General features: G+C 39.9%; 1 long non-coding RNA gene across 2 annotated transcripts; it reads left to right on the top strand.

The window, feature by feature from the left end:
• Positions 1-1,645: 1,645 nt before the first annotated feature.
• Positions 1,646-3,047, top strand: LOC129644814 (uncharacterized). Of its 2 annotated transcripts, none has more exons than XR_008710995.1 (3): positions 1,646-1,929; positions 2,169-2,275; positions 2,519-3,047. It is a non-coding gene; the product is annotated as an uncharacterized LOC129644814 (long non-coding RNA). The 2 variants fall into 2 exon arrangements; XR_008710994.1 differs by having other exon boundaries at positions 2,471-3,047.
• Positions 3,048-8,204: the final 5,157 nt, after the last annotated feature.

The raw sequence follows: 8,204 nt of genomic DNA, 5'->3' as shown, positions 1-8,204 counted from the left end.
AATTGAAAAAACACTTACTCCTTGGAAGGAAAGTTATAACCAACCTAGAGAAGCATATTGAAAAACAGAGAGATTACTTTGCCAACAAAGGTCCGTCTAGTCAAGGCATTGGTTTTTCCATTGGTCATGTATGGATGTGTGAATTGGACTGTGAAGAAGGCTGAGCACCGAAGAATTGGTGCTTTTGAACTGTGGTGTTGGAGAAGACTCTTGAGAGTCCCTTGGACTGCAAGGAGATCCAACCAGTCCATTCTGAAGGAGATCAGCCCTGGGTGTTCTTTGGAAGGAATGATGCTGAAGCTGAAACTCCAGTAGTTTGGCCACCTCATGAGAAGAGTTGACTCATTGGAAAAGACTGATGCTGGGAGGGATTGGGGGCAGGAGGAAAAGGGGATGACAGAGGATGAGATAGCTGGATGGCATCACTGACTCAATGGACGTGAGTTTGGGTGAACTCCAGGAGTTGGTGATGGACAGGGAGGCCTGGTGTGCTGCAATTCATGGGGTCGCAAAGACTGGGACACGACTGAGCAACTGAACTGAACTGAACTGAATGTCATGCAATATTTTCTCTTTTGGTCATGGTTCCTTTTTTTTGATGCTTTTAAGAATCATTCATACTCTTATATGTAACAACAATTTATTCTTCTATTTCAATTGATAAGTAGAATTCCATTATATATGATTATTTGTCTACTTTTGTTAGGAATTTAGGTACAAGCTATTGTGAATATATTTATCCAATTGTTTTAACACTATTTGTTGAGAAGTCTCTGTATTGAATGGTTATCTTTTAGATAATCAATTGAGTATTCATTGAATTATTTGTTTATGCTTACACTAAATTCTGCTGCAGCTGATTATGGCAGAGTGGAAGGACATGTGCTCATCTTCTCCTGTGAGAACTCCAAAACTACAACTCACTGCTGAACAACCATTGACTAGAGAATGTTGGATCCCACCAAAAAAAGATAACACATGTCCAAGGGCAAAGGAGAAGCCCCAGAAAGATGGTAGGAGGGGTGAAATCATTTTTAGAATCAAGCCCCATACCCACCAGAGATGCTCAGAAGGCTTTAACAAACCTGTGTACATCAGGACCCAGAGACCCCTCAGAGACTGAGCCAGAACTGTGTTTGAGTGTCTTCTGCAAAGATATGGATCAGCAGTGGCCTGCCGCAGGGGCAGGGGCTCTGGGTGCAGTAAACCTGGGTATGGCATAAGCCCTCTTAGAGGAGACCGCCATTAACCCCATCATAGAACCATCAGAACTTACACAAGACTGGGGAAACAGATTCTTGGAGGGAACAAACAAAACCTTGTGTGCACCAGGACCCAGGAAAAAGGAGCAGTGATCCCATAAGAGACTGACCCAGACTTGCCCATGAGTGTCTAGGAGTCTCCAACAGAGGCGTGGGTCAACTGTGGCCTGCTACAGGATTTGGGACACTGAGTGTAACAGTGCTTGCATGGGACCTTTTGAAGGAGGTCACCATTATCATCATTACCTCCACCATAGTTTGGCCTCAGATCAAAAAACAGGAGGGAACATGGCCCTGCCCTTCAACATAAAATTGGATTAAAGATTTACTGAGCATGGCCTTGCCCATCAGAACAAAACCCAGTTTACCCCTCAGTCAGTCTCTCCCATCAGAAAACTTCCATAAGCCTCTTATCCTTCTCCATCAGCAGGCAGACAGAACGAAAACCACAATCACAGAAAACTAACCAAACTGATCGCATGGACCACAGCCTTGCCTAACTCAATGAAACTATGAGCCATGCCATGTAGGCCACCCAAGATGGACCGGTCATGGTGGAGAGTTCTAACAAAACGTGGTCCACTGGAGAAGGGAATGGCAAACCACTTCAGTATTCTTGCCTTGAGAACCCCATGAACTGTGCGACTGAACTGAACTAAATTGAACAGTAAGTGAAGTTAACACTTTTGCTTTGTTCCCTGTTTTAGAGAAAAAAGTATGCAATATGTCATTATTAAAATGGTGTTAGTTGGAAGTTTTATATAGCTGCCATCTATCATGTCAAAGTAGTTCCCTTCCATTTCTAATTAACTAATAATCTTTTTTTTTCATTAATGAATGTTGAATTTATCAAATAATTTTTCTGCATTGATTGAGATTATTATATGGTTTTTCTCCTTTATTCAGTTGCGGTATACACCCAAATGCCCATTTGGAATTTCAGCATGTGACCTTCTTTGTAAATGGGGTCTTCACAGATACAATGTAATTAAAATGAGATTATACTGGATTAGGTAAGCCTTAATACAAAGATTAATGTCATTTATAACTTTATTGCTACTTCTATCTTGGGTATTCCTTTCGAAAAGTGTATGGATTCATTACATATTCTAAAGTATTGTCTATAGATTATAAGATAAAGTCAAGCATGTACCTGCTGATACTTTTTATGTTGATCTGTCTTTATACTTAGAAATGTCTCTTAATAGTAGGCTTCCCTGGTGACTCAGATGATAAAGAATCTTCCTGCAATGCAGGAGACCCATGTAGAGAAGATTCCCTGGAGAAAGAAATGGCAACCCGCTCCAGTCTTCTTGCCTGGAAAATTCCATGGACAGAGGAGTCTGGCAGGCTATAGTCCTTGGGGTCACAAAGAGTTGGAGATGACTGTGTGACTATCCCTCACTCACCTCAATACAAGGATTGACATCTTTAGAAGAAGAGAGAAATTTAAGCACAAAAACAGAAAGGAGAAGCCATGTGAATGTTAGGCCAGAGATTAAACATTATATGTACAAGCCAAGGGATGTCAAGAATTGCCAACAATCACCAGAGGCTAGGACAGAAGTGGGGGGTAGATTCTCTCAGAATCTTCAGTAGTAACTGACCCTACTACCATTTTGATTTGGGATTTATAACATCTGGAAGAATTGTAAGAGATTAAATTTCTTTGAAGTCATTCAGTTTGTGGTACATTGTTACAACTCTGGGAAACTAATACAGATTTTGATATTAGTTTCCCACAATATTATTTCCCGTTTCCTGGAAAGCAGAGTCTGAGATGGATATCTGTGTACAGGATTTTTTTTTTTTTTTTTTTTCTGAATCAATACTTGAGTCAGACCAAAGGAGTCAGAGGTGATCAGAGGAAGAAATTGGACTTGGATGCAATCACAACAAAAGCCTCACCTGAATCAAATGTACTTCGAGAGTAGAATGACCTTTGACCTGTCCCACATTAGAGAATGGAGACTGGGATTTTACTCTCACATCAGTCACTCTCTTCTAGCACTCAAGGAGAATGAATGCTTCAACCCAGAAGAGGTTGGGGAACCTGAACAGCACTGCAGCCTCTACTGTAGTCAAGCCTTGTACTATTTGGATCTATAGTTTTTGTACTGTTTCTGGGAGCAGTTCCTTTAGAATTCTGATGAGAGTTCTTGGGAAGAAGACTGTTAGTGGCATAAATTAAAGGCTCTGCAGTTGCAGGTTGTGTAAGACTAAAGTTGATATTCATATTTCATGATTTATTTACTCTACTCTCCATTTTAGTTTTTGCGCATTCATGATTTGATTCAGTTCTGTTCAGTCGCTCAGTCGTGTCCGACTCTTTGCGACCCCATGAATCGCAGCACGCCAGGCTTCCCTGTCCATCACCAACTCCCGGAGTTCACTCAGACTCAACGTCTATCGAGTCAGTGATGCCATCCAGCCATCTCATCCTCTGTCGTCCCCTTCTCCTCCTGCCCCCAATCCCTCCCAGCATCAGAGTCTTTTCCAATGAGTCAACTCTTCGCATGAGGTGGCCAAAGTACTGGAGTTTCAGCTTCAGCATCATTCCTTCCAAAGAAATCCCAGGGCTGATCTCCTGCAGAATGGACTGGTTGGATCTCCTTGCAGTCCAAGGGACTCTCAAGAGTCTTCTCCAACCCCACAGTTCAAAACATCAATTCTTCTGCGCTTAGCTTTCTTCACAGTCCAACTCTCACATCCATACATGACCACAGGAAAAACCATAGCCTTGCCTAGATGGACCTCTGTTGGCAAAGTAAAGTCTCTGCTTTTGAATATGCTATCTAGGTTGGTCATAACTTTCCTTCCAAGAAGTAAGCATCTTTTAATTTCATGGCTAATCCATGAGCGATACACTGGTCACTTCTTTTTTCTCAGATTATGGCTATTGTAGTTGTTCAAATATGATTTTGGGGGAAGGAAATGGCAACCCATTTCAGTATTCTTGCCCAGGAAATCCCATGGACAGATAAGCTTGGTGGCCTACAGTCTGTGGAGTCACAAAGAGTTGGACACAACTGACCACTCACACATATATTATTTAAGTGGAGCAAAGAAATAAAAAAGACATCCAGTTGGATCTCTCTGAGCTGTAAAATACACTCTTTCCATCACCTATTGTGTATCCTTAGCCCTATCTCCTCCTAATAGACAGGGTAAATTATATTTGCCTTGTAGTGACTTCTTTTTTTTGCATGCTTGTCTCATCACACAGCCTAAAGTACTCAGGTGATAGCCATAGATTGAAATTTGATGAAACTACTATTATATTTTCCTAATGGACCCATTCTTCCTCTGGATATCAAGACCTCTCTACTCATAAAATCTAGAATTGTAGAATGGCCGTGCAAAGAGTCACTGAGGGTGATGTTAAATGAGGCCATTTCTGATTTCTCATTTTGTTCTCCAACCCCTGTTTTATTGGGGATACCACACTATAAAATGATCATTGATTTAGAATACATACTACATCCTGGAGGATGGTACCCATCCTTGCAACATACCATCTTCAAGCTTAAATCCCAGCTGTGTCTTAAAATTCTGTTCTCTAGCTTAATAGGCCCACAGCTTTGGGTGTTATGATATATGATAGGATGAATGGACACCATAGTCATATAGCAACTTTCAAACCTTCTTTGCTGTAAAATTTATCTCTTAATTTTTAAAAAACTTTGTATTTTATATTGGGGTATAAACGATTAATAATGTTGTGATAGTTTCAGGTGAACAGTGAAGGGACTCAGCCAAAAATGTATCTCTTATAGATGCAATCTTATGTTGTGTGAGATCCCATGATGCTGTGTCCAACACTCTGAAAGCTTTCACACAGTGGTTCTTTGGGCTGGGTAGGCAAATGTATGTGCAACATATATATATATTGATTCTAGTAAAAATAAACCTTGGACTTTTCCAGGATGGAAGGTGTCTGAAAAAGTCAACTTACTATGAATTGGGCTATTTTGAGGGATAGTGGTGTATCAGTGACTCAGCAATGGTCTCTATTACTGGCAGGTTGAAGATTAAGTAGCAGTGGTGTGTAGCTCAGATGTGGTGAGTGTGTGCTTACAATTTGGGGCACATACATAACTTCCATACCTGTAGCCATATACTCACTGTGCCAGGAATAGTCAAAGACAAAAACTAACTGATGTTAACTGATCACATACAACTATTTAGTTGTCTTTGACTCATTGGTAAAGAATGTTCTTTGGTGGGATTTAAAATGGCACACAGATCACACTTTGTGCCTATTACTATGAATTTTACATTATTCTATGGTAAAAGGACTATCTATTTGATGGTAAGTGGCTTACATTATTCCCAGGTGGCTCTAGTGGTAAAGAATCCACCTGCCAATGAGAAATGAGTTCCATTACTGGGTCAGGAAGATCCTCTGGAGGAGGGCATGGCAACTCACTCTAATATTCTTGGACAGAGGAGCCTGGCAGGCCACAGTCCCTAGGGTCTCAAAGAGTTGGACACAACTGAAGCAACGTAACCTGCATGCACACAGCTTACATCCTAAAATCTCCTATGCTCTAGAAATGCAAATTTTATATTAAAAGAGCATATGGTTGAAAAGAGCATCTGTGGGTTGGGTATTGAGGTATAAATGAGGAATATTGGATGAGGCTGTGGTACTAGCATTACGAAGGACATATATAACCACTACCTTGTCATCCTCTACTTTGTCTTTTGGAGACAGACCAATTTATGTTTAAGTCTCACTTTCTACCTGGGACACAAACAGGAAGAATCTAATTTATAGTATTGCCTTGTTTTCCCACTTTATAAAAAAAATAATAACTATACATGGAGGGGAATAAAACTTTCCAAAGACTTCAAGTTTCATTTTATGCTTTTTGCTTTTAAGCTTAGTGTCAGACTGATTAGCAAGTAGAAGAAACTAGTTCTTCAGCTTGTGAGCTGGGGGGCAATTATCACTAAATGTAGACAGTATAAATATTATAAATTCAACCCCAAGCTACTTTCTGTGAGAGGAGTAGTGGATGTCCTTGATGCGTTCATGTGTATGTCTTCAGAAACAAAGAGCAGAATGTTTCATTCATATAAATTGGAAGGGATATTAAAAATAACTTTGAATTTATGTAATATCTTGCTCCTGAACTCACAACTTGAGTATTTCAGAGATTAAGGACTGAATAATGTGTTTAATCTACCTATGACACAATTGTCCTCATCTCACTGGCTAGCAAAGTAATGTTCAAAATTCTCTAAACCAGACTTCAACAGTATGTGAACCATGACCTTTCAGATGTTCAAGCTGGATTTAGAAAAGGCAGAGGAACCAGAGATCAAATTGTCAACATCTGCTAGATCATCAAAAAAGAAAGAGAGTGCCAGAAAAACATCTACTTCTGCTTTACTGACTATGCTAAAGCGTTTGACTATGTGGATCACAACAAACTGGAAAATTCTTCAAGAGATGGGAATACCAGACCACCTTACCTGCCTCCTGAAAAATCTGTATGCAGGTCAAGAATCAATGGTTAAAATTGGACATGGAACAACAGACTGATTCCAAATTGGGAGAGGAAATCATCAAGGCTGTAAAAATTGTCACCCTGCTTATTTAACTTATATGCAGAGTACATTTTGTGAAATATCAAGCTGGATGAAGCACAAGCTGGAATCGAGATTGCTGGGAGAAATATCAATATCCTCAGATATGCAGATGACACCATCATTATGGCAGAAAGTGAAGAAGAACTAAAGAGCCTCTTGATGAAAGTGAAAGAAGAGAGTGAAAAAGTTGGCTTAAAATTCCACATTCAGGAAACGAGGATTATGGCATCCAGTCCCATCACTTCATGGCAAATAGATGGGGAAACAAAGGAAGCAGAGAAAATCTTTATTTTGGGGGCTTCAAAATCACTGCAGATGATGACTGCAGCCATGAAATTGAAAGGCGTTTGCTCTTTGGAAGAAAAACTATGACCAACCTAGACAGTATATTAAAAAGCAGAGACATTACTTTGCCAACAAAGGTCCATCTAGTTGAAGCTGTGGTTTTTCCAGTAGTCATGTATGGATGTGAGCATTTTACTCTAAAAAAAAAAGCTGAGTGCTAACAAATTGATGCTTTCGAACTGTGGTGTTGGAGAAGACTCTTGAGAGTCCCTTGGACAGCAAGAAGATCCAACCAGTCCATCCTAATCAGTCCTGAATATTCACTGGAAGGACTGATGCTGAAGCTGAAGCTCCAATACTTTGGCCACCTGATGCGAAGAACTGACTCATTGGAAAAGACCCTGATTCTGGGAAAGATTGAAGGTGGGAGGAGAAGGGGATGACATAGGATGAGATGGTTGGATGGCATAACTAATTTGGTGGACATGAGTTTGAGCAACCTCTGGGAGTTGGTGATGGACAGGGAAGCCTGGCCATGCTGCAGTCCATGACATCGCAAAAAGTTGGACACAACTAAGCAACTGAACTGAACTGAATGTTCAGAAAGTAGGCAAGGAAACCTATTTGTGTAAATGCTGTTTCATCAGAGGTAGACTTTCCAACTGATCACTTTATTCAAATGCTCAGGTCTTCAGGAGACCCGATCAAGTTCTTGTCTGAGCATGCCTAGAGTGACTATTTTAAGGCTGAGCTTCAGGTATGACATACTGTATTATATCCAGAACCTTTTTACTATGTTATCATCCCCCCCACTAGTTTAATTTATGTATTTAATTTTAGTTTCCAGGGTGCAATGTGGCTAATTACTTGAGAACTGCAGAACCTTACAAATGAAATTTTTTGCTTCTATAATTTATGGCATATTAAGTATAATAATGTACATTTAATTTCCTCAGAAAAGATAATTATGCTAATAGAAATATTTGAATAAAAATTGTACTTTGTGCTGGATTATGTTCTTTACCTACTAATTTATATTAATACAAGTCAGTAAGGAAT

The sequence above is a fragment of the Bubalus kerabau genome, chromosome 2, assembly GCF_029407905.1.
Source record: "Bubalus kerabau isolate K-KA32 ecotype Philippines breed swamp buffalo chromosome 2, PCC_UOA_SB_1v2, whole genome shotgun sequence".
Taxonomy (NCBI): Eukaryota; Metazoa; Chordata; class Mammalia; order Artiodactyla; family Bovidae; genus Bubalus; species Bubalus kerabau.
This window is presented reverse-complemented; position numbering and strand designations above follow the sequence as displayed.